This window comes from Uloborus diversus, unplaced genomic scaffold (genome assembly GCF_026930045.1).
Source record: "Uloborus diversus isolate 005 unplaced genomic scaffold, Udiv.v.3.1 scaffold_1153, whole genome shotgun sequence".
NCBI classification, from domain to species: Eukaryota; Metazoa; Arthropoda; class Arachnida; order Araneae; family Uloboridae; genus Uloborus; species Uloborus diversus.
Window position 1 is genome coordinate 1 of NW_026557825.1, and position 26168 is coordinate 26168.

The 26168-nt window shown below is 36.0% G+C and overlaps 4 non-coding genes across 4 annotated transcripts; all 4 read left to right on the forward strand.

Moving 5' to 3' along the window:
- Positions 1-4342: 4342 nt before the first annotated feature.
- On the forward strand, positions 4343-4429 carry Trnastop-uca (transfer RNA opal suppressor (anticodon UCA)). Its single transcript has one exon. It is a non-coding gene; the product is annotated as a tRNA-Sec (tRNA).
- A 1794-nt stretch (positions 4430-6223) lies between these two features.
- On the forward strand, positions 6224-6310 carry Trnastop-uca (transfer RNA opal suppressor (anticodon UCA)). Its single transcript has one exon. It is a non-coding gene; the product is annotated as a tRNA-Sec (tRNA).
- Positions 6311-8135: 1825 nt separating this feature from the next.
- On the forward strand, positions 8136-8222 carry Trnastop-uca (transfer RNA opal suppressor (anticodon UCA)). Its single transcript has one exon. It is a non-coding gene; the product is annotated as a tRNA-Sec (tRNA).
- A 7159-nt stretch (positions 8223-15381) lies between these two features.
- Trnastop-uca (transfer RNA opal suppressor (anticodon UCA)) lies at positions 15382-15468 on the forward strand. The gene has a single exon. It is a non-coding gene; the product is annotated as a tRNA-Sec (tRNA).
- Positions 15469-26168: the final 10700 nt, after the last annotated feature.

Consider the following 26168-nt stretch of genomic DNA (forward strand, 5'->3'; position numbering starts at 1 on the left):
GTGAAGGACACCTGCGAAGGAGTTGTCCGGCTCGCCAAGCTACGCGAGGGAAGGAAATCACCACCACCAGAGCTCTGCAGATTTCCTCTTCTAGTAGTGGCAGGGATGGACTTTTCATTTACGCACATGTAAATGGGAACCCCTGCAGACTGATTGTCGACACTGGAGCCAATGTGACAATCATTAGGACAGATGTGGCTCGTGAATTTGGATTGAAGCTGTTGTGGACATCGCCACGCGTAAGTCTCCAGACTGTGACAGGTGACAAAATCGAGATTGACGGTAAAGTGGACTTGGAAATAGTGTTTGGGAATGCCACCTACCATCATACGGCATTCGTCGCTAATATCACGGACCCCTTCATTCTCGGATTGGACTTTTTGAAGAAATATGACTTCACTCTCGACTTCCAGACTAATGAGCTGCACTCGATGAGAGAAGACATAGCCGTTTTCCCCGCAGAAAGTGATGTAAAATCCGCTCATCAAATAATAGCCCAAACAGATTTATGGATTCCCTCAAGGTCAGAATCATTAATACCTGGCTCCATTGAAGAAAGCAATAGTTTTCGATTTGGACTCATTGAATACCCTAACCTAAGCAATAGCCTAAAGGGAGTGCTGGTGGCATCTACGCTTGTGGACCTTTCTAAGGATGTAATTCCTGTGAGAGTCGCCAACGTGAGTGAAAGGCCAAGGAATATCCGAAAAGGTGAAGTGTTGGAAACTTGTACTCCAGTAAACTGCATCATTAGAAGAATCAATTCCCCCGAGACTGTGTCTTCCGAGTCCTTGACATCGAAGTTAATTGGGAGTGCGGCATTAACGAAAGATCAAAGAACTGCTGCGGAACAATTGGTGGATGACTTCAAGCATCTGTTTTCATCAGCATCGAAGGATGTTGGCCGTACGAATTTAACGCAGCATAGGATTTACACTGGAGAACGACCCCCTATTAAACAGCATCCAAGACGACTACCGTTCGCTAAGAAGGAAGAGGTTGAAACCCTCCTGAAAGAGATGAAGGAGAATGATGTAATCGAAACTTCATCCAGTCCTTGGGCCTCTCCCATCGTCTTGGTCCGAAAGAAAGATGGCTCCACCAGATTTTGTGTCGATTACCGACGGCTGAATGAAATCACCAAGAAAGACAGCTACCCTCTTCCACGGAAAGACGACACCTTGGACACTCTTTCCGGACACAAGTGGTTTTCGACCCTGGACTTGAAGAGCGGCTACTGGCAGGTTGAGATACACCCTGAGGACCGAGAGAAGACAGCGTTTACAACTGGACAAGGCTTATGGCAGTTTAAAGTGATGCCCTTCGGCCTCTGCAATGCACCAGCTACGTTCGAGCGTCTTATGGAGACAGTGTTAAGAGGACTCTCTTACGAATCCTGTCTGGTCTACTTAGACGATATCATCATCGTGGGACGCAGCTTCGAAGAACATCTGGCAAATCTTAGGAAGGTGCTGCAAAAGCTTAAGGAAGCCAATCTGAAGTTAAGCCCGTCCAAATGTAATTTGTTCCGCCGGGAAATGAACTACCTTGGTCACATCATTTCTTCTGAAGGTGTACAAACCGATCCAGAAAAGGTATCTGCGGTCAAGAGTTGGAGTCGTCCCGAAAACATCCATCAGCTGAGAAGTTTCCTGGGGCTCTGCACGTACTACAGGAAGTTTGTAAAGGGTTTTTCCAACATTGCACGACCTTTGCATAAGCTGACGGAGAGCAAGCAAAAGTTTGAATGGTCCAAAGAATGCGAAGATGCATTTCTACGACTGAAGGAGGCTTTAACATCAACTCCTATCCTCGCCTATCCTCAGCCTGAAAAATCCTTCATCCTGGACACTGATGCGAGCAACGAGGGCATCGGAGCTGTTTTATCCCAAGAAATTGACGGAAATGAACATGTCATCGCTTACTGGAGCAAATGCTTATCAAAGTCGGAGCGAAATTACTGCGTCACCAGAAAGTAGTTACTGGCCATAGTGAAAGCTGTAGAACACTTCCATCATTACCTTTACGGCCGAAAATTTCTGCTTCGGACAGATCATGCCTCATTAACTTGGCTTTTGAACTTCAAAAATCCGGAAGGCCAGATAGCCAAATGGATACAGCGGCTCCAGGAATATGACATGGAGATCAAGCATCGAAAAGGGTTATCTCACGGTAATGCTGACGCTTTATCATGGAGACCCTGTCCTGAGAACTGCCACTATTGTTCCCGAATCGAGAAACAGTATGGAACGACTAGCCCTATCGCCTATCAGGTGACAATGACTCCAATATCATCAGAACCCGATCCATGGAGTGACGACCAAGTTCGAAAAGATCAACTTGAAGACCCCGACATAAAACCAATTTTGGAGTACATGGAAAGTGACAGTCGACGCCCTAGCTGGCAGGACGTTTCCATCTTCAGCCCTGCACCAAAAAGATACTGGGCTTTATGGAACTCGCTCCATTTACGGAACGGCGTGCTACACCGAAAATGGGAATCTGATGAAGGCAAAACGTCTAGGTGGCAGTTACTACTTCCCCGATCAAGGATTTCAGATGTTCTGAAAGAAATACATAGTAGTGCGACTGGAGGACATTTTGGTGTCTTGAAAACCCTCAATAAAGTTCGGGAGCGCTTCTTCTGGAGCAAGGCGAAGGATGACGTGGAGAAGTGGTGCCATTCTTGTGACGCCTGTGCTGCTCGTAAAGGACCGAAGAAGAGAAGCAGGGGGAAGCTACATCTGTACAACGTTGGAATTCCTTTCGAATGAATTGGGATCGACATCCTGGGTCCTCTACCAAGAACTGCTGATGGGAACAAATACATTCTTGTTTCCATCGACTACTTCACCAAATGGCCGGAAGCATATCCCATTCCAGATCAAGAGGCTACCACCGTAGCAGAGACTCTAGTTCAACATTGGATCTCGAGATATGGAACACCTTTGCAGATTCATTCCGATCAAGGGAGGAATTTCATCTCTGCTTTGTTTAAGGGCCTATGTCAAATTCTCGGAATTGAGAAAACTAGGACAACACCACTACACCCACAATCGGACGCCATGGTGGAGAGATTTAACCGCACAATCCTGAACAATCTCTCATTTATGGTATCCAGAAATCAACAGGATTGGGACAAGAAGCTACCTTTGTTCCTGCTGGCCTACCGCAGTGCTGTCCACGAGACTACCGGATATGCCCCATCTCAGATGCTCTTCGGACGAGAGCTTCGGCTACCTTGTGATCTCGTCTTCGGTCGTCCTCCGGATGCGCCTGCATCGCCTCAGGAGTACATCCAGGATCTCCAGGCCCGGTTGGAAGACGTTCATAACTTCGCACGAGAGCGAATCAACATCGCGGCGGAGAAGATGAAGACCCGATACGACACAAGGTCTACTGGACATGAATTCAATGAAGGCGACAAGGTTTGGTTATGGAATCCCATCCGACGGAAAGGTCTTTCACCCAAATTGCAGTCGCATTGGGATGGACCCTACAAAGTCCTTAACCGACTAAATGACGTCGTAGTGAAGATCCAAAAATCACCTAATGCAAAACCTAGGGTTGTACATTATGATCGGTTAGCCCCATACTATGGCCATAGTTCATGAGTATTACGTAAACAACCATGGTTGATAACATAAAAGTTGTAGATAATTTTTTTGCTTTTAATGTTTAGTAATATTTCTTGTTATTATTGTGTTTCCTATGCATTATTGGTTATTATTTAATGTGTGTATTTGTGAACATGTGATAGAAGTTTGGCACCCTTTCTGGGGATTGTACTGCCCGGGACGTGCAGTCCTTAGGAAGGGGGCAATGTTACAAATCCTGTAAAAAGTAATAATTGTAGTAACGTAACCTGTAAATAGTTTCCCGTAATGAATATACAACCCCTTTTCATTCCGCTAAAGTATACGACCCCCTATTTCCTTTTCTTTTCATTGATAAAATTTGATAACGGTCAACGCATTTCGAGAAGCGTGTGGAATATTTGAGAGATTTCTTTCGATGTTTATAAAGGCGTCCCACGTGATAAACAGGGGAGTTTCGATTCAGATTCCGAACTGAGAGTGTGTATTAGCTCTGTTTATAGCGAGGCATTTCGCTGTGTTGTTTTCGTATTTGGAAGTAAATACGTGTGTAAACGTTGAGTTTACGGTGTTGTGTGCTAATTGCTTAATTGCTGATGAATAATTTAGCAGTTGTTGACGATCTTTCCTGTACATAGTGTAAATAAATTTCCTGTGTTTTTATCAAGAACTGTGTTTTCATTTCAAGAAAGTGGAAGTCGCACCGAATCCGTTACAATATATTTGTCGAGCACTGTTCAACAGTTGCCCAGATGATAATCGGTGGTCCGGTGTGCGGGCTTCAAACCCGTAGCTGACGAGAGTCAGAGTGGTTCAATTCCACCCTCTGGGCGTCCCTATACTGTATGCAGTGTCTGTTAAATTATATCGAACTGCTGCATATTGGGGTATATCGGAAAAGTTTTTTTTTTTTTTTTTTAAATTCAATTTGTCAAGTTGAGAAAAAATTGCCCCACTTATCCCACATCTTACAATAAAAAAAAAACAAATAAAAAAATATTTATGTGTCCCTCACGATGCCTAAAGTTTATAATTTTTTCTAATAAAATTATTTAATAAAAGAAAAAAATGTTAAAATTTTTTCAAGTCTAAAATTTACAGTAAAATAGCCTGGAACTATCGTCAAATAGAACGTTTTGCTATGTTGCGGCATTTACGTTCCTGCATAGAACGCAAAAATAAGGATTGTTTATAAGTTCAAGTTAGAATTTTCAGTATTATTGTATTAGATTTTTAATTATTATTATTATTATTATTATTATTTTGCAAATGTTGGTTGAAAATTATTTTGCTAATAAAGAAGTTTTGATACATTTATTTACGTTTTATAGATAAAAATTAGTTGAATTTATTTTCTGATTATATTGTAAGATTAGTTTTGTGAAGTATAAACAAACTTTAAAGGTTAAAAGCAATCCTGCAAACATCGTTCTCATTTTATGACAAAGAAGTATGTTATTTCAAGAATTAACCATAAAAAACTAAACTCCAAAACATATGTAGAATAGTATGTCTATTGTCATATAACTATAAAGTCTCCCGTCAAGGTATGACGAGTGAAAATTGCTTGTATTCCTCTACATTTGAACGAAGCGATTGACCGTTGGGTGATAGTTGAATAGTTAAATCGTAACCCTAACTCCAGTGGATTAACCCTAAACTCCAGTAGGTAGCGTTCATTGTTGACCATTTTTTCGTATCTTCATTCCCCTGAAATGACAGTCTTACCAATAAAACAGTTGAGGTACCGGATCCAGTTCAGTCTTGTTACAATAAAGCATTCCCCTGCATGTTAAAGATTTTACCAAAACATTTTATTAAATAATCATGACGTGGCGCGAGTTTCATTGTTGAAACACGTGGACTTGATCATTGGCTGTTATATATATATATATATATATATATATATATATATATATATATATATATATATATATATATATATATATATATATATATATATATATATATATATATATATATATATATATATATATATATATATATATATATATATATATATATATATCTGTACCTCAGAGTCGGAAGGACGTAAGTAAATAAATTACGATTTTTTGTATTTAAGTGTATTGTATGTAGAAGCCTATCTCGCATCGAGTCAATTGAATGCAGTGCCTGATTACCGCACAGGCCTACTAGGTTTGGGCCTGGGTTCCCCTCTTCCTAAGGGGCCCCAAATTACTTAAAGAATTAGGCATAGCATTACAACTATAAAAAAAAAACGCATTTTTAAAATAATAGCCTTTAGGGGGCCTCCAAATTATTGTGGGCCTTGGGCCTCACGTTTAGTTAGTCAGGCCCTGAGTGAATGCAACTCTTAACAAAAAGTCCTTTCCAAATTTTACCAGCGAATAACGTGCGCGCTTTTCATCCTTTACATGCTCCAGAAAAAGTTTTTTTCCACTTCTATAAAAATAGCATAATGTGACTTAACGTTCCTCTGTCTCTGAGGTACAGATATCAGGACTACAGAAACGTTTATATCTTTAATTACATATAATTTTCATTTTCTCTTTACGCATTACACTGGATATTTTGTCTACCGTTAGAATATTTATCGACGCAAAAGAAAGTTATATATATTTGTCGAGCACGGTTCAACAGTTGCCCAGATGATAATCGGTGGTCCGGTGTGCGGGCTTCAAACCCGTAGCTGACGAGAGTCAGAGTGGTTCAATTCCACCCTCTGGGCGTCCCTATACTGTATGCAGTGTCTGTTAAATTCTATCGAACTGCTGCATATTGGGGTATATCGGAAAAGTTTTTTTTTTTTTTTGAAATTCAATTTGTCAAGTTGAGAAAAAATTGCCCCACTTATCCCACATCTTACAATTAAAAAAAAAAAAAATACAAATAAAAAAAATTTATGTGTCCCTCACGATGCCTAAAGTTTATAATTTTTTTCTAATAAAATTATTTAATAAAAGAAAAAAATGTTAACATTTTTTCAAGTCTAAAATTTACAGTAAAATAGCCTGGAACTATCGTCAAATAGAACGTTTTGCTATGTTGCGGCATTTAGGTTCCTGCATAGAACGCAAAAATAAGGATTGTTTATAAGTTCAAGTTAGAATTTTCAGTATTATTGTATTAGATTTTTAGTTATTATTATTATTATTATTATTTTGCAAATGTTGGTTGAAAATTATTTTGCTAATAAAGAAGTTTTGATACATTTATTTATGTTTTATAGATAAAAATTAGCTGCATTTATTTTCTGATTATATTGTAAGATTAGTTTTGTGAAGTATAAACAAACTTTAAAGGTTAAAAGCAATCCTGCAAACATCGTTCTCATTTTATGACATAGAAGTATGTTATTTCAAGAATTAAGTATAAAAAATTAAACTCCAAAACATATGTAGAATACTATGTCTATTGTCATATAACTATAAAGTCTCCCGTCAAGGTATGACGAGTGAAAATTGCTTCTATTCTTCTACATTTGAACGAAGCGATTGACCGTTTGGTGATAGTTGGATAGTTAAATCGTAACCCTAACTCCAGTGGATTAACCCTAAACTCCAGTAGGTAGCGTTCATTGTTGACCATTTTTTCGTATCTTCATTCCCCTGAAATGACAGTCTTACCAATAAAAACAGTTGAGGTACCGGATCGAGTTCAGTCTTGTTACAATAAAGCATTCCCCTGCATGTTAAAGATTTTACCAAAACATTTTATTAAATAATCATGCCGTGGCGCGAGTTTCATTGTTGAAACACGTGGACTCGATCATTGGCTGTTATATATATATATATATATATATATATATATATATATATATATATATATATATATATATATATATATATATATATATATATATATATATATATATATATATATATATATATATATATATATATATATATATATATATATATATATATATATATATATATATATATATATATGTATATATCTGTACCTCAGAGTCGGAAGGACGTAAGTAAATAAATTACGATTTTTTGTCTTTAAGTGGATATAGAAGCCTATCTCGCATCGAGTCAATTAAATGCAGTGCCTAATTACCTGACAGGTCTACTAGGCCCGGGCCTGGGTTCCCCTCTTCCTAAGGGCCCCCAAATTACTTAAAGAATTAGGCATAGCATTACAACTATTTAAAAAAAAAACGCATTTTTAAAATAATAGCCTTTAGGGGGCCTCCAAATTATTGTGGGCCTTGGGCCTCACGTTTAGTTAGTCAGGCCCTGAGTGAATGCAACTCTTAACAAAAAGTCCTTTCCAAATTTTACCAGCGAATAACGTGCGCGCTTTTCATCCTTTACATGCGCCAGAAAAAGTTTTTTTTCCACTTCTGTAAAAATAACATAATGTGACTTAACGTTCCTCTGTCTCTTAGGTACAGATATGAGGACTACAGAAAGGTTTATATCTTTAATTAGATATAATTTTCCATTTCTCTTTACGCATTACACTGGATATTTTGTCTACCGTTAGAATATTTATCGTCGCAAAAGAAAGTTATATATATTTGTCGAGCACGATTCAACAGTTGCCCAGATGAGCATCGGTGGTCCGGTGTGCGGGCTTCAAACCCGTAGCTGACGAGAGTCAGAGTGGTTCAATTCCACCTTCTGGGCGTCCCTACTCTGAAAGCAGTGTCTGTTAAATTCTATCGAACTGGTGCCCATTGGGGTATATCGGGAAAGTTTTTTTTTTTGAAATTCAATTTGTCAAGTTGAGAAAAAATTGCCCCTACTATCCCACATCTTACAATTAAAAAAAAATACAAATAAGAAAATATTTATGTGTCCCTCACGATGCCTAAAGTTTATAATTTTTTTCTAATAAAATTATTTAATAACAGAAAAAAATGTTAACATTTTTTCAAGTCTAAAATGTACAGTAAAATAGCCTGGAACTATCGTCAAATAGAAAGTTTTGCAATGTTGCTGCATTTAGGTTCCCGCATAGAACGCAAAAATAAGGATTGTTAATAAGTTCAAGTTAGAATTTTCAGTATTATTGTATTAGATTTTTAATTATTATTATTATTATTATTATTATTATTTTGCAAATGTTGGTTGAAAATTATTTTGCTAATAAAGAAGTTTTGATACATTTATTTATGTTTTATAGATAAAAACTAGTTGAATTTATTTTCTGATTATATTGTAAGATTAGTTTTGTGAATTATAAACAAACATTAAAAGTTATAAAACAATCTTGCAAACATCGTTTTCATTTTATGACAAAGAAGTATGTTATTTCAGGAATTAAGTATAAAAAACTAAACACCAAAACATATGTAGAATAGTATGTGTATTGTCATATAACTATAAAGTCGCCCGTGAAGGTATGACGGCTGAAAATTGCTTGTCTTAAATTCTATCGTACTTCTGTCCATTGGGGTATATCGGAAAAGTTTTTTTTTTTTTTGAAATTCATTTTGTCAAGTTGATAAAAAGGTCCCCTACCAACCACCATCTTACATAAAAATTTTTACCCAAATCAAAAAATATATAGGTGTCCCTCACGAGGCCTGAAATTTATAATTTTCTTTAAAAAATCATTTTTTTCTAAACAAATTATTTAATAACAGAAAAAATATTTACATTTTTTCAAGCCGAAAATTGTGAGGTTTTGCTCTCATGCGGCATTTAGGTTCCCGCGTAAAACGCAAAAATAAGGATTTTTCAAAAGTTTGGCGACAAGGAATTAAAATATTCAAAAGAAAATGAAATAGCATCTGAAGCATATCTTAAATACTTTGAAATTTAAACCAATTCATTTTAAATCAATACAGTTCTGTCATCAAAAGTTTTTTACAGAGTAGAACCAGAAAATATTCGTTACGAATCAGTGGCATAACGAAGAGAGGGGGAGGGGGAATACCTCTCGCACGATGAAATGAAATTTATAGCAGTGAACAGTTCTAATCAAAAATTTCTGCGTGAAAACTATCATTTTCATCACATGCAGTTATTATGTAATCATTAAATAAAAATTGCCAATTCTTTGTGTGACAAGTATTGAAACAAGAATTTACGAGTGGATAAAGTAAATTAGGTTTCAGTCGTAATTTAATGAACTGCTTAAAAACAGAATAATTTGCTAAAGATGTTGCAAAAACATTAGTATTTCACTGAATACCGTTTGGGAAATGCTATCTTCTACATTTTTTCATTGATTAATGGGAATACTTTAAATATATAAAATCGAAATCACGATTAAAAAACCTTTTGCGTTTAAATACTCAATTTAATACCACAGTTAGTATACATATACTACGCACTTTGTTTCACTATTAATTTTCAACAAAAAATCAGCAGTTGATGTTGTTTAGGCAACAGCTGCTTGATTTTGAGTTTATTTGTAATATTCGAATGTTTTATTGCCCATATTGGATTATATTGCTTTATTTCTCTTTTAAAAACTAATCTGGTAGACATGGTTTATTGAATAGGCGCTCTTTTTTCATATTCGTTCATTCGAATAAAACATATAATGCTGCAGCTCATGCGTAATAAGATCAAGAAACTTCTTTTTCTTCGGGTTTTAAAATTAATATTTCTGAGTAACGCATGTGGATATTTATTTTCAGAATTTCTCTCAAGATTTTTTTTTCGTATGCTTTCTTTCCCTTTCGACTGCATTTTTATTTACTGTCAGCAGATGGCGTACCTTACACTTCAACCTAGCTCAAGATTTTTTTTCGGTTTATATTTTAAAACTAATATTTCTGAGAGATGCATAAGTCGTCAGAACTGCTTTAAGGATTTCTTCCTCAAATTAATCAAAATACATGTGTTATTTTTTTTTTTTTTTTTTGTGTTTCTCTTACCATTGCATTCTTCCTTCGACGTTAGACAGATCGCGCTACTTCCCATAATTAATCCTGTGATTTCAATGACTTAATTATTTATAAGGAAGTCTTTGCATCTGCTTTTGAGAGTTGTCCTTAATCTATAATGGAAGCATTACCTTTATGTTCCTTTATTATTCTATTCTTTCTTTGACTCTCAGTAGATGACGCTGCCTTACGTATGGCACTCCCCACACGAGAGTTTTTGGTTTAATTGTAGAATATAATATTTCACCACTACTGTTTCTACTGAACGTTTCTACAGAAAAACATTTTGGCAGTTGAATTGAGTTTTTCAGACAGTGACTTTGTTAATAATCTTAGTTGTTAACTTTTATTTCAAGTTGTTTTATGTTATCGATAAATCGATTTTATTAACCTGTGCCCCTTGGTTTGACTAACCACAGAAATTTTGTCCAACTGGATTTGTGAAACTGAGCACTGTGCTACTGGAAAGAAATATGGTAGAAGTATAGAGGGAGGGTAGACCTGTTGCTGGTTTACCCCCCTTCCCAAAACTATCCCAACCGGAACAAAAGTTTTCAAAATGAAAACCTTCCGTTTTCAAATCAAAGATTCGAAAGTAGAAACAAACGGTGGTTGCAGGTTCAGAGTTTAAATAGTAATGACAACTAAGTTTTATTCTTATTGTCAAATAACACCACCAAGTCTGTACTCAAACATGAGCCAATCGGAATAGAAAACGCTTTTGGTTTTAAAAAATCTGTTGAAATATAGGGGGGGAAAATAAAATTTTAAATATCGAAACCTGATATAAGCAAAACAAATTTCGGTCTGGATTACAATTGTATGGAAAGGAAAGTGCTTTTAAGCTTTAGTATTTGAAACGAAACACAGTCATTAACCTAGTGTTGGTAAATTTTCGGCCACGCCAAGTGTTCAGAGTCAAAAAGAGAAGGAAATGCTAAATTTTAAAATATTACATCAGTAATAGATTTGAAGATAAAAACAGCAATCTTGAAAGTAATCGAGAAGACGAGTACATACTTAAACATTACACAGAAATATTAATTTCAAGAATTAAACCAAAAATATTAAAGACAGTGCTTTGTGTAAGACAAAGCTATCTTTTGAGAGTCAAAGAAAAGACGAGATGGTAAGAAAGTAAAATGTATCGATACTATATTAGTTCGGAGGCATAACGACAAAATTTAGGTGGATTGTGCACTTCGAGGTAAAAGCAATTTTGCTTTAGATTCTTGTTCTGGGACCTTTTGAGAACGTTTTTATACATGAAGGCATTCGCTGTGAGGTTTGAGTAATATTGTGCAAACGCGCGAAAATTAAATCCATCGTAACGATCTTTCCGCCTGATAATATATATTTTTTAATGTGTTCTAGTTACTGTTGAAGCTAAATGCAATAATCAAAGATATAGAACGTAGAGGATACATCCGTCACTGAAAAATAAAGTTTTAAGACCTCAAAAATAAGAAAAATGCTGACTTTTCAGATCTGCCAACAGTGGAAAAATAAAAATATTCCTAAAGTACTAAAAAAAAAGGGCTACACAGATACCCTTACAACTAAACCGAAACAATCATTGTAAACTTTATTCATAAAACTTAAAACATCCACTTGCTTTGTCAAAAAGGCCGCCTGTTTGACGTTTAGCCACAAAACAACCAAAGATCACTTTTGCCGCCTAGTCTGGCGGCATTACGAGAAGTCTATCTTTTGAGGTAAAAGCATTTTCTTTTCTTAATTATGTTTTAAGGTCATCAAAGAGCGTTTTTAGCCGTAACAGCACTTTCTACGTCATTTGGATTGTTTTTTATAGCGCCCAAAGCGTCTCACCCAGTGGTACAGCCGAACCATTCTTAGTCACTTTTCACGTCAAAAAAAAAAAAAAAAAAAAAAAAAAATGCCGGGCTCATCAAATAACGGCATGTGCGTTATTTGCATTGCGCAAAAAAGCCTTTGAAGAAAGTATGAAAATCAATGAGAGGACAGTCCGAAAACTACAAATGAAAACGATTGATATCTATTCAGAAAAGGAGAAGTTCGCAGTTATGTTCTTGTCAGCTCCTCCTGGAGACTGAATTTCATGTCCTGACTTTCACGCGGGCATTACATGTTGGAGATTTATAACTCTACGTGCAATTTTAAGTGGATGTTCTTCTCCCTTGATCGGCCGAACTACGCTCACGCTGTGTCAATCCATATGTGGGACATGCTGTCTCTGAGGGATCGTCTACGTCATATCTATTCCGAATTTTGCAAAGGAAATTTTATAGTAAGGAAGAAAAGAATGGCATTTTCGGGAATGTCAATCGACGAAGGTCATGAACAAAACAATGCGCTTATTAAATCAGACGGTGGAGCAGCTGACTCTGCTATGCTCAGATGGATGGTTGCAGGACCCGAAGTTGCGCGAATCGTCCATAAATTCAGTAATATTCTCAAATAAGACTAGCAGAGACGAGGGAAGCACTCACCATGAAATTTCTAACACAAAACAACTTTCATTCATCAACAGCGTTGAGGGTATGATTAATATTCTGAATGAAATAAGCAATCTGTTCTTAGAACCAAGTCGTGACCTCATGGATTTGGACTCACGAGTACTTGTAAATTCTGAAACGGCATCCAATTTGCGCAGTATGAAAACTTATGACAAATCTCAAGCAAATGAGTTCTTTCAAAAAATACTCATTGATTGCCCCGTTTCTATTGACACAGCATTACAAAAAAAAAAAAAAAAAAAAAAACAAGTTGGCAGTATTTAATAGTTTTTTAGTGAAATCCTCATCTAGGAAAGAAGGACAGCTTGCTGCCATAAAAAAGACCGCAGCCTTTCTTTAAAGGCTCCACATTGCTTGTCAAGTACGTCTCTATAACATTGCTTGTCAAGTACGTCAGGGGAATTAGGATGCCTTTTCCAGTCACGAGTATCATATTTACCCTCCATCACTTCATGAAAACGGCGAACTTTGATTTGGAAAGAAAGCTGATCTTTCCACTTGTTTACAGCCTGACGAAGACACCACAGAGCAGCAATCTCAGAACTTCTATATGGTGGTGAGGATGGAGCAGCGACTCAATTACCTTCGCCCAGAGCCGAGAAGCTCGTTTTCTAACTATGAAATGAAATTCGTTGCTTATTTGAACAGTCCACATTTCAATAAGGCACAGAGAATGGATGTAGCATTTGATTAGTATGTACCTTCTTCTCTAAAGTCTGCGTTAATATTGAAAAGAGGAAAAGGTTCTTGTCGCCGAAAATGGAGGCTACAACACAAGTTCTTAAAAACCTGTCTGAATTTTTGAGAAACGACTCAAATAAGCAGGAACTATTTGAATGCTTTGAGGACCTTTCAGCACAATAAATTTTCACAACAGAAGTCGTTATTTTCACTCTTCACAGGAGTGTCCTTTGCAATGGCGGTTTTGATTTGACAGGGTTGATGCCTTGCTCCTATGATGAAGCCAATGATAGAATGCTGTTCCATGCGCACACGGTGCAACTCATGTTTACAACCAAGTTTTCATCAGGACAGTAGACAACGACGTTGTCGTTTTGGCCACTGCGCTTCTTCAAAACCTCGAGGGGTGTGATCAGCTGCTGTGGATTGGGTTGAACACTGGAAAATCGTACCGAAGTTTCGATATCTGCACCATAAAGCAACAATTTGCACTTGGTCCGTAAAAGTGCGCCGAACTTTTGTCTTTTTACGCCTTTGCATGTTGTGACACAACCTCGTCTTTCAGAAACAAAGGAAAACGATCAGCTTGGACAGCATGGCAAGCCTTATCTGCAGTCAACGACGTTTTTAATTCTCTTTCGCTACCCCTTACTCCAGAAGAGTACTGTATATTGTACTTGGGCTGGAAAAGTACGTCATAAAACTATATGATAGATGCAGTGAAGAGGATAACATCAATTTCCCACGGAAAACAATGTATTCTTCTCAAAGGAAAATTGAAAACCTTCCCACAACTCAGGACGCACTAATATTAATGCTCTTCGAACGTCACTTCAAGCAGGGCATATATTGAAGAAGCGTTTACAAGTAACTGCAGTCTTTCTTACCCTTAAGAGTATGGTTGAACAAAATCGAGCGAATGGCCGACGACATGGAAGATATACTTATATGTTTTTTCCTTTCGTTTAACTTTATATTAACTTTAAAATTTTACTGTAATAATACAATCAAAATTAAATTTTCAGGTCGAATAGATTTTTATTCTGCTTCTGAAGTTTGTCAGGAAAAAATCGCAAGACCAAGTGTCGTTAATACTCTCGATGCATATGTGGAGAAGCTGTTCTCCCTTTCACTTCGGACAAATGTACTTGTGAAAATAATGAGACCTGCTGAGATATGTCCTCGTAATGTTTAAACTCTGCTTTTGTAATAAAAACATCTAATTGATCACAATTTAAAATGTTTTTGACTGAAATTCGTTTTTTTTTGAAAAAGTTAAGTAGAATATCACTATTGCTACATTTTGAGACACATTTTCAGGAACCAAATTTTTAATGTCTTTCTATCGCTGCCTTTAACCAAACCCAGTGGCACGATAGTCCATAGGTGCCAAGGCCTACTTTGCCCATCTGAAGTCTTCCTAACGTAGAAAGGGCTCTAGGCAGATATTCTGATTAGGTTGTCAGCCGAACGCGAAGCCCCCGGGGTTTAGTTCCCAAGCACGCTTGGTACTCGCTGTTTTCAACAATATTTATTGTAAGGATTCATGAAAAGGTGGAATTACACACACTATTGTCCGAAATACATCTATTTATAACAAATTACCTAAGGTAAGTCCTATCCGTGTGCAAGATAACTTTTAGACGCTATAGAAAACAATCCAAATGACGTAGCGAATACCTCCGTGGCTAAAAATGATTCTTAATGACCCTAAATTTAATGACAAAAAAGAGAGTTATATATACTTATCGAGCACGTTGCATCTATTGCCCAGATGATCGTCGGTGGTTCGGTGTGCGGTCTTCAAACCCGTAGCTGACGAGAGTCAGAGTTTTTCAATTCCAGTTTATGGGCGTATCAAAGTCGAACTTGCTTATAACGAGCGCAAAAGGACCGCGGTATCAACTCGTTTTAACTGAGTATTCGTAAAAAATGAGTTTGGAAAAAAATCATAAAAATTTATCATGGACGCTTTTTTTCTTCTTTTTAATCACTGTACTGCGCAGTACCAAAGAAGTTTGTTACTTTGCTTTGAACTGTCTGAAAGTCTCTTGTGTCATTTTTTGAGGAAGACACACATACACACATATATGATTTTTAAATGTTCACTCGATTTAAGATAGATCAAACTTTGGTTGACTTTGGAACATTGAAGAAAATTCACCAAAAAAGGACAAGCGGAGCTGGAAATCAATTAAAATTTTATGAATCACAAAAATATTGCGCGCTTTAAGCGGGGTTAGCTCGTTAAAGCGAGTTATGCTCCCCTAGACTTAACATTACAAACAAGTATTTCTGATTTCCTCCCTAAATCCGGGTTCTCGTTAAATTAGGGCTTGTTAAATGCGAGTTCGACTATATCAGTAACAAACAATCAATTGTGTAATTACGTAATTATTTTAAATTGAAAGTCACAAACTTTTTTTTGGCGAGGTATTGGCGTTCTCGTTAAGAGTTAACTGATGCCCAGTACGAAAAGTTCGAAAATCTTCTTTCGACGAAATTTTAGCTTCTTTTGCATCAGCATTTTCGGAGACAAATTTCGTTTCTATTTTCTTGGATATTTGTTTATTGTAAATAGTAGGACTCGACGGATGCATCGGCGCCGATGGTTCAACAATTTAGGCATCGGCATCGGCATCGGCGGCCGATGCTAACTTGTAGGAAACACCGGCCCATCGGCCCTTAAAAAACATCGAAAAGCCGATGGAATTGGCCGATGTTTTTGAAAAAAAAAGGACCTTTGTTGTTTTACTTTTTAATACAAAGTAAGGGAAGTTATTGCTTTCATATAAAATTGTTTACTTAAATTTCAGTATGAATTTCTATTTTAGTTACCCCTGAAAGAGTGTTTAATACTGCATTCAGGTAAAGTTAATTATTGCGTTGTTTCTTGCGGCTGGATGCACGTATGTATCTCTCATAAGTCATAACTCAAAAATGGTAAGCTGTAGAAGGCTAAATTTTCGCATGTGGGGTGTGCGTGCGTTCTAGTTGTGCACTTCCCTTTTTGTTTTCGATCGGGTGTTCTAAAAAACCTATTTACTCATTTTTTGTGGCTATTATTTACTTATTTCAATGGAAAACTAATAAAGCGTCTCAGACTGACGATCATTTGGTGATATATTGCCGAGACCATGGAAACAAATATGAGATGGCGAAATCGGTTTTGTTTCATTTTGTTAGATCCTCGCTGAACCGACGGTAATTTTTAATTTTTCGATATTTGTAATATGAATCACAGTAATTCAGTCTTTTCTGTATCGATTCGGCGGAGCTACAAGTTTGGGGCCATTCTACCATTTCTATTTTCTTTATTTTGTTAGTTATAGTAATTTAATTATCGTAATTTTACTTGGATGCATTTTACGCCCCCAAATACGTATGCGAACTGGATCTGGAGGGAAAACTTTCATAGTAAAAATTGCTCTGATCTGTTGGAGCAGTTAACTGCTACACAGCTCGGCATTCTAAATCAAAGAAAAAATATAACTCTTAACTTATAATATTTAAGAATATTTTTGGAATTAAACATATCAATCGCAATGATAAAAGCTTTTTATTTTCGTTTCAAATACCTCCTTTACAGTGTTGCTTTTAGTACTGATTTTTTCTAAAAGAATGTTTTTTTTTTCATTTCCTTCTTTCTTTTTACTTCCTTTTACAAAAAAGGAAGTATTGTATTCGCGAAAAAATTTTCACTCAAAAATCGCCCTTAATTTCCATTTTGCTCACCCCCAAATGAATGTTGAGTTTTTTTTTCGATTCGACCACATGCGGAAAAGTGCCTAAGAATGTATAGACACGCGAAATATCCATTTTGACCATCACCGAGGTAATTACAACGACTTTTCTCGTGACGTCTGTATGTATGTGCGTATGTGTGTATGTGCGTATGTGCGTATGTATCTCGCATAACTCAAAAATGGTATGTCCTAGAAAGTTGAAATTTGGTACATAGACTCGTAGTGGGGTCTAGTTGTGCACCTCCTATTTTGGTTGCATTCGGGTGTTTCTAAAGGGGTCTTTTGCACCTTTTTGGGGGGAAATCATTGTTAATTTCGATGCAAACTCAAGTGGTGTTATAATTTGGCGGTCACTTGGAGATATATCGCCAGTCTTTTGGTTGCCAAGTTTTGTCGCCAACTTGGCGAAAAATTTGGCGATTTTTTTTTTTTAAATCTGCTTTCAATGTGGCCATTGCTAGTGATATTTAAAGAGTTAGAGAGAGAATCCCATTAAAATTGCAATAATAGGGAAATAGCATTAAATTGGTGTAAAAGGAAGTCATGTGATGCACACATCAGCTCGTTTAGTATTCTTTTTAAAAAATATTTTTTACAATGAAGAAATTGTACTAAAAGAATTGTGAAACAAGTATTTCATTTGAAGTCACATCTATCAAAATAGGTTTAAAAAAACAGATGCATGGTTTCCATTTAGATTCACCAAATAAAAAATAAAAAATAAAATGATTTTCATACTGTCTTAGCAGTAAAAAATAGCATTAGCCCACGCCCACATACAATAACATAAAAAGCTGTTTGATACGATTTTTCACGAAAACACGCTGGGATTCGAACCAGCAACCTTCCTGGCAAAAAGCGAACGTCTCCGCTTTTTCTTTAACTATCAATAAAATGCCTGGATTTTGCTTATACACATTATTTAATGAAGGCGCGATTGCTCAAATTATTTTATCCTAGATTAAGAAATTACCAAAAAAAAAAAAAAGAAAAAAAAAACGTTAATTTGTCGAAATTTTACAGAATGCTTCGAGAAAAGTAGAAATTTAAGTTTTTCAAAGAGAGAGAGAGGAGAAAAAAGCAAGGTAAGAAATGTTTACAGAACAAATAACAGATTAGTGGTGTTAATTAATCAAACTGTATGTTGATGAATGAAAAATAAAAACAAATCAAATTTTCTTTAAGTTTAATTTACATTACTTTAATTTTATAAAGTGAAACTTTAAGCAACGCATTTTTTAATAAATTCAAAGATACTGAAAATTCACTTGAGAACAAATTTTAATAATTATTTATTTTTCGTACAGCTTAGATTACGAGAGGCTAAAAATAACAGCTTCAAAGGCTCCAAAAATCTCGCCAAAACACTTGAATTTTGTATCTTAAGTTTAAACGCTCAAAAGCGGAAAGAAAACCGCTTTATATGCTGAGAATTTGCATAAAATAGGTAGCTAGTGCACGTGACTTTAGCATAGGACACGTGATCTATGCAGATTTTGCTGCTTTGTTTTGGAAGCCATTGCTGACCACCCAGCTTCAGCTACTTGTCATCACCAGTGAAAAATTGGGTAAAACTAGCATTTTATTAGTCTCGCCGTAATATTTGAAAGATTTTAGATCAATAGAAATACATGATCATTCTAAAAACTTCAGAAATTTTTTTTCGATGCATACGAAATGAATATGATTTGCAAAACTAATGAAAGGCTTGGAAGTTTGTAAAGAAAAGTTTGTTTTGAACCAGCATGTAAGTGAACTACGAACGGAAATAATGAAAAGTTATTCTTCCTGAGATTTTGCACCGTATTTTTTTTTTGAATACATTACAGAAGAATCATGAGAGGATATTAAGTGTTTAATTAAGCAAACATCCTTATAAAATAAAAAAGAATGCCATGTGATCACAAATAAATAGTTGATTTTTTGTTCCTAACCAATATAATGTTTTTTTAGAGTTCTAAATCGATATACAAAAGTAAATAGTGCATGAGATTTCTTATTTACTCTATGTACAGTGTCTTTTTTATTGACGATATTCTAAGCATTAAAGAGTAAGAATTTTGATTTTATGATGAAATGGATAACTAATAAACAAGCTGCCTATTTTTCTCTGCTGGTTTTGTTTTTCAAAGTCAACCACTTTTTCTGTTCTGTAACTAGTTTGTAATGGATGACGTTAGGCAGTCACGTTACAGTAACATTTGGTGATTATCCATCCCTCGGAAAAGCAGAAATGTTTCTTTTATGACCATACAAAACAACTGAAACAAACTTCACCCCTTCCCCTCTGAAATGCAGCGACATCCCTTCCAATTTTTTTTCTGGCTACGCCAATGTTACAAGGACTTTATTTCTTGATAGCTGAAAAATTCAAACTGCAGTGAATGATGCTAGCAGATCATTATCATTATTCGGCAAACTGTTTTTTGCTAAGCAATTTTCAATCTGTTGCGGAGAACCCTCAGTTTTTTTGAATTTAATGTGGCTTATGTTTAGGCGAGCCAGATTTTTGTACTGTTTAACCAAAACATCGAAAAACTCCCCCCCCCCCTCTTCAGCATAGCAAGTATTCAAAAGGGTAGGGATTTGTTCATGAACAAACGAGTCAAAAAGAATGAATTCTTAAAATGAACAGATCCGTTCGTTCACTAAAAAGTGAACAACCATTCCTTTGAACGGTGAGCATTTGGAAAATTTTACTGATGCATTTGTGATAAAATCGCATTTTAATCGCGAAAATACATTCATCTTTAATTTTTTAACGGGTAATCAATTTCAAATTTCCTTTTTCTCAATGCAGTACAATATCTTCTTTTCGAACCTTTTTACTTTCTGCGTTATTCATCATTTTTCTTTAACCATTGCAGTTAATTTGCTATTTTCCAATGTAGTATTCATTAGTAATGTTTTGTGTAACTGGTTTGGGCTACTAACAAAATGTTTGGACATTCCACTTCTTGTCCCACGCACTTGCTAAAATCCTTCTCACGCTTTCTGTCACCAAAGTTATTTCTAAAAATACTTTTTATCACTTTTCTGGTGATCATTTTATCTTCTATAACATTCGTATCAACTACATTCTATATTGATTTAACTTTATTTTTAACTTGCTTAGGCGATTTTCAAGTCGCTTATTTTACATTCAATATCCAGGGATTTTTAATAAAGATTGTATAATTAGTTCCCCATTTAAAAAAGTGTTGCCTTTTTTTCTTCTGTTCCCATCAGTACTGTGGAATAATTTTGAAGTTCTCTAATATTTAGGTGAGTACCTTTTTTTTAATTTAAGTTCTTCGGTACTGCGGCTGAGCTACCGATGCATTTCTTGTTACTTTTTTCGTTTCAGGAACTGAGAAATGACTTACAAAAAAAAATAGAGACGTACCGAGTGGCACTTTGACCGAGTAGCCAAGTACCGAGTACACGACTTAGTATCGAGTTACCGAGTAACTAGGGCTCGACCGATGGCATTTTTTGGCCGATGGGCCGATGCCGATTGTTGGCCGATTGTTCAAAAATGGCCGATGGCCGATTGCCGATTGTTTTCCTCCAAATGGCCGATTGCCGATGGCCGATGGCCGATGGCAAAAAAAAATCTAACGGAAATAAATTGATAAGATTGTCAGGGATTTAAAGGATCGTTTATTCATTTCACTTTACTTCCTTTCTACGAATAAGGACTTGTAATCAAAAAAAAAAAAAAAAATCAAATTTCGACATAATTTCTATTTTACGATCACCCAATTTAAACTTCATAAGTTATTTCGGCACATCTGTATAAGCATATGTACCTAAGAACATATAGATGACCAAAAAATATATCCATTTTGAACACCTCCTCAGTTAATTATCGCAAGTTCTCTTGTGATGTCTTCATACGTCACTTAGAAACGTTATGAAATCGTAAATTGAAAACTCATACGTACGTAGTATGATCTAAAAGTTCGAGGACAAGCAGTATAAAACCTTACCCTGAATAGTTCACATTACCGAAGCACATCTATCTACAAAATAATTACCTACATCTATCTACAAAATAATTACCTTGAACGACTATGCACTTATGCCAACGCTCGTATAGCTTTTAAAAGCACTCCTAGCAGCCATTTTTCGCAACCTCCTGTAAGGCCTCTTGCGCTTCATCGTGGGGAAGAAGCGACTTTCGTGTTGAGGATGCACGGTTAGATTGATCACTGCTCTGATATGACAAACAAATAACATAACGTTTCGTCGAACTTAGCTCCGTGTGACTCTTACCTGTTCCCAGCAAAAAAACATTTGCGTCGCTTTCTTCCGCCAGGAGAAGATAAAGCTGGATCATAGTAGGTTGCGAAAAAAGCTTCCAGGAGCGCTACCAAAAGTTATATGAACACTGGCAGAAGTACATAGTCCCTCAAGGTGACATTTTGAAGGTAGATGTACTTCGGTAATGTGAACTATTCTGGGTAAAGTTTTATACAGCTTGTCCCCGAAATTTTGGATCGTACTACGTAAAATCTCTATAGGATGTCGTTATGCTTCTCTTTTTTGACTGTTGTATGATGATAGAGAAAGAACAACAACCAAAAAGAAAAAAAAGGAAGAAAAACAAAGACATTGTTTAATAACGAACTGATTTGTTTTTTTTTTAATTGAACATATAACTAAGATTTCAGCAATATTGTAATAATATGTGGATTATGTACACTATACATAGTTAAAAAACTTTAAATTATGTTGTTTAATAATTCAAAAAAAAAAAAAAAAAGAAATTAAGAATAAAAATATGAAACCGTCAACAAATTACGCAATTAAAGTGAAAAGATTGCACGTAGACATTTTTTAGTCATGAAATTAAACATAAAAGGTAACCGATAAATTACAATATTAAATCATAATAGGAATATTTTTATACTTATTTAAAATTTATGAATAGAAAAATTTGCATTTTTCATAAAAGCTATAACAGTGATATAAATTTTCCTGAAAAAAAAAATAGCCATGAAAAGAGTGAGGTTCTTAAAACGCTGCTACAATAAACAAACTCGGTATTTACTCCAAGTTAATAATAACTGAATGCATATACTACTTGATCTGATGTTTTCACACATAATATTGAACGATTTGATTGTTTAAAATCTTTTATGAAGCACTACAAACAAGCTCAAATTAAATTTTTCAATTTAACAATAAATGGGGGGGGGGAGTCACCCGCTGATTTTGAAGTAACTCACAACATTGAACTTCGTTCCCAACTTCGGTCTCATTTGTTTAGTACAAAACCGCTACCACCAACGCCTCGCAAGACTTTCTGAGTCGACTTCAGCACTTCCGAAGAAAATATTCAAAAGTCCCTTTGATTTCCGAATTATGTCACTATTCAAAACGTCTTTAATCAATTTCTTACATTAATGCTCTAAATTCTTCCTAAACAATAGATTGAAAGAAAAAATCTCTTTTTTTATGAATGGTGTTAGTTTGAAACAAGTCGGAAGTGCAACTAGAGTTTAATTTCAGAAATACAGGGAGGGGAGAGGGGCACGCAAATATTCTAAAAATTACCGTTGGTTCAACGAGAATCTAACAAAATGACATAAAAACAGGTTTCGCCATCTCATATTTGTTTCCATGGTCTCCAATTAGGCACTATACACTCTATAACAAAAAAATCGACTCACCAAGAAGCAATCATCCTACTGCTTTGAAATTTTGGATGCATGATTGTTTTGAACAGATGTGCAAATGATGAAAATTTGGTGTCCAATGAATGAATAGTTTGATCTCCAGTGCATCAAAACTGCGCATCCAGCAGATGTATATAAAGAGCAGTTCTTCAACAGTTGTTCAAACTTTCGGTTTGATTGCGATTCAGATTACCTTTCACAACTTAAAAATGCCTCGCCGCATGTTTCGTGCTCGTTACGAGCAACTGTCAGAGTTGAAACGAGGTTTCGCAATATTTTCATTGGATTGAAAGAGGCCGGTTGATCAAAACGGAGAATCGCTCGTCATTTCAGTCGAAGCGATGCGGTGATTCGAAGATGTTGGCAAGGATGGGTGGAAAATGGCAGAGTTCAACGTCAGAATGTTAGCGGTCAACCTAGGGACACAACAGATTCTGATGACAGAGTGATTGTCCGATCAGCTGTCACAGCGCTTTCTTCATCTCTATGAACCATCAGACATTCAACCCAAACACCAGTGTCCATCATGACCATTTACAGACGGTTGCGACAACGAAATCTACGCTCGCGCCAACCGTTACGCCACCTGCTACTGACACCTACACACTGCCGAGCCAGATTACAGTGGTGCACGGCTCGATCAGGTTGGAATGGTGCCGACTGGGGATGCATAGTCTTTAGCGACGAAGCCCGCTTCCAACTTGTGTCATGGCGATCATCGAAGACGTGTTTGGAGACACCCAGGGCAGAGGAGGGATCCTGGTTTCACTTTTGCACACCACACTGGCGCTCAACAAGGCATTATGGTCTGGGGTGCCATTTCCTTTGAAAACTGGACCCCTTTGGTCGTAATTAGAGGTACACTTACTGCACAGTGGTACGTCAACGACCTCCTAAGACCTGTTTTGTTGCCGTTCCTTTTGCAGTACCCTCGGCTGGTTTTCAGCAGGACAATGCCAGATAACATACGGCATGTGTTGCTATGCTGCAAGCTTGTCAAACTCTTCCGTGGCCTGCCAGATCGTCAGATCTCTCTCCCATCGAGCATGTCTGGGATATGATGGGATGGCGATTGCATCTGGCAAAGAACGTTGATAACTTCGTCCGACAATTGGAGCGAATTTGGCCGGAAATACCGCAGGACAACCTCCGGGAGCTTTATCGGTGTTTCCCACGTCGTGCTTCAGCTTGTATCTAGGCTAGAGGCGGGTCAATACCTTATTAAACTTGTTACTGTAATTCTGACATAAATTATTCAATTGTACTAAGAATTTAGTCATTTACTATTATGTGCATTGTATTCTTATCCACCAATTTTCATCTCAATCGGATCAATCCTTCTTGGTGAGTCGATTTTTTTGTTATAGAGTGTATCACCAAATGATCGTCAGTCTGAGACGCTATATTAGTTTTGTATTGAAATAGGTAATTAATAGCCACAAAAAATGAATGAATAGGCTTTTTAGAACATCCGAACTAAAGAGAAGTGCACAACTGGAACGTACGCACACCCCACATGCAAAATTTTAACCTTCTTCAGCTTACCATTTTTGAGTTATGACTTATGAGAGATACATACGTACATCAAATAGAAACAACGCAATGATTAACTTGTTTTGTACCTGAATGCAGTATTAAAAACTCTTTCAGGGGTGACAAAAATAGAAATTCATACTGAAGTTTAAGTAAACGATTTTATATGAAAACAATAACTCCCTTTACTTTGCATTAAAAAGTAAAACAGCAAAGGTCTTTTTTCGAAAACATCGGCCAATTCCATCGGCTTTTCGATGTTTTTAAGGCCGATGGGCCGATGTTTCCTGCAAGTTAGCATCGGCTGCCGATGCCGATGCCGATGGCTAAATAGTTGAACCATCGGCGCCGATGCATCGGCCAGGCCGATGCATCGGTCGAGTCCTACGAGTAACTCGGCCTTTCACTACTCGGCCGAGTTACCAAGTACCAATTATGTTTTAAGAAGAACCAGCGACACACATGTGATGAATTTCGAAATTATTGGAATAGTAGTATAGACCTTCTTGTCCATATAATAGTTTTTAAAACTAAATTCCTGCTGAAATTTAATTACGCATTATATAAACAATTTTGTTTGTGTCAAAAATTTTGCAAAATATTATTTTTAAAATTAAAAATAAATAAATAAAAGGTATGATTAATCAAGTTGGAATTAAAACAAATTACAGTAAAATCCATCTAATGCGGACATTAACAGGACAATTTTTTTTTGTCCGCAATAGAGAGGTGTCCGCAGGACAGGGGTTTAATAATGTTATTTGCATTGGAACTGGGAAATTAAAAATTGTCCGCATAAGAGGGGGTGTCCGTTAGGAGGGGCTTCACTGTAAACCAATCAATTATAGTTTTAGTCCGCCAAACATAAATAAATTTTAAAAGCAGATAAAACAAATGTGCAGGAACACTGCAGACACGTGTTTCTGCCCCCCTCCCCCCATTGCAATTAACGTCTTTTTCAGTCATAACATGTGAGCTAAAGAATAAAGACATTTGACAAAAAAATCCGACTTTTGTCGGATGCCTTTAAATTCACAAGCTCCCATTTAGTGCATTGAAAAAGGAATTCCTTGTAACGCCAAAACACGTCTCTGCAGTGTTTCTGCACTGTGCTTTTAACGTTTTTATTTCCTTTTATTTTTTAAGCAAAGGTATTTTTATATCTTTTATAACTATTTTTTGTTTGTAGCAAAAATCCATTTTTAATATAAAAATTCCATATTTTCTATACTTACCTTTTTTGCATAATTTTTAATAAATAAGTTTTATTAACTTTGGGGACATTAAAATAAAGATTTATTCCATTGAAGCATTACAAACTTCATTATTCTCAAAATTTAAATTTGACTTATAAATTTTAATTTTAAATGATTGCAGAATATAGTGCTTGCTCTTTTTTTATAAATTTTAGTATCTGTCTTGGACAATATTCAATTTTTTGCAACTACTCGGTATTGGCCGAGTACCAAGTACTCGGCAAGTCTCTAAAAAAAATTTATAATTGCTTTATACATCTAAACCTGAATAAAAATTTTTGATCAATTTTTCATAGGCATTTTTTATTACTTTAAAATAATTTTAGTTATTTTCTCTTCAAAGAATATTACTGATCT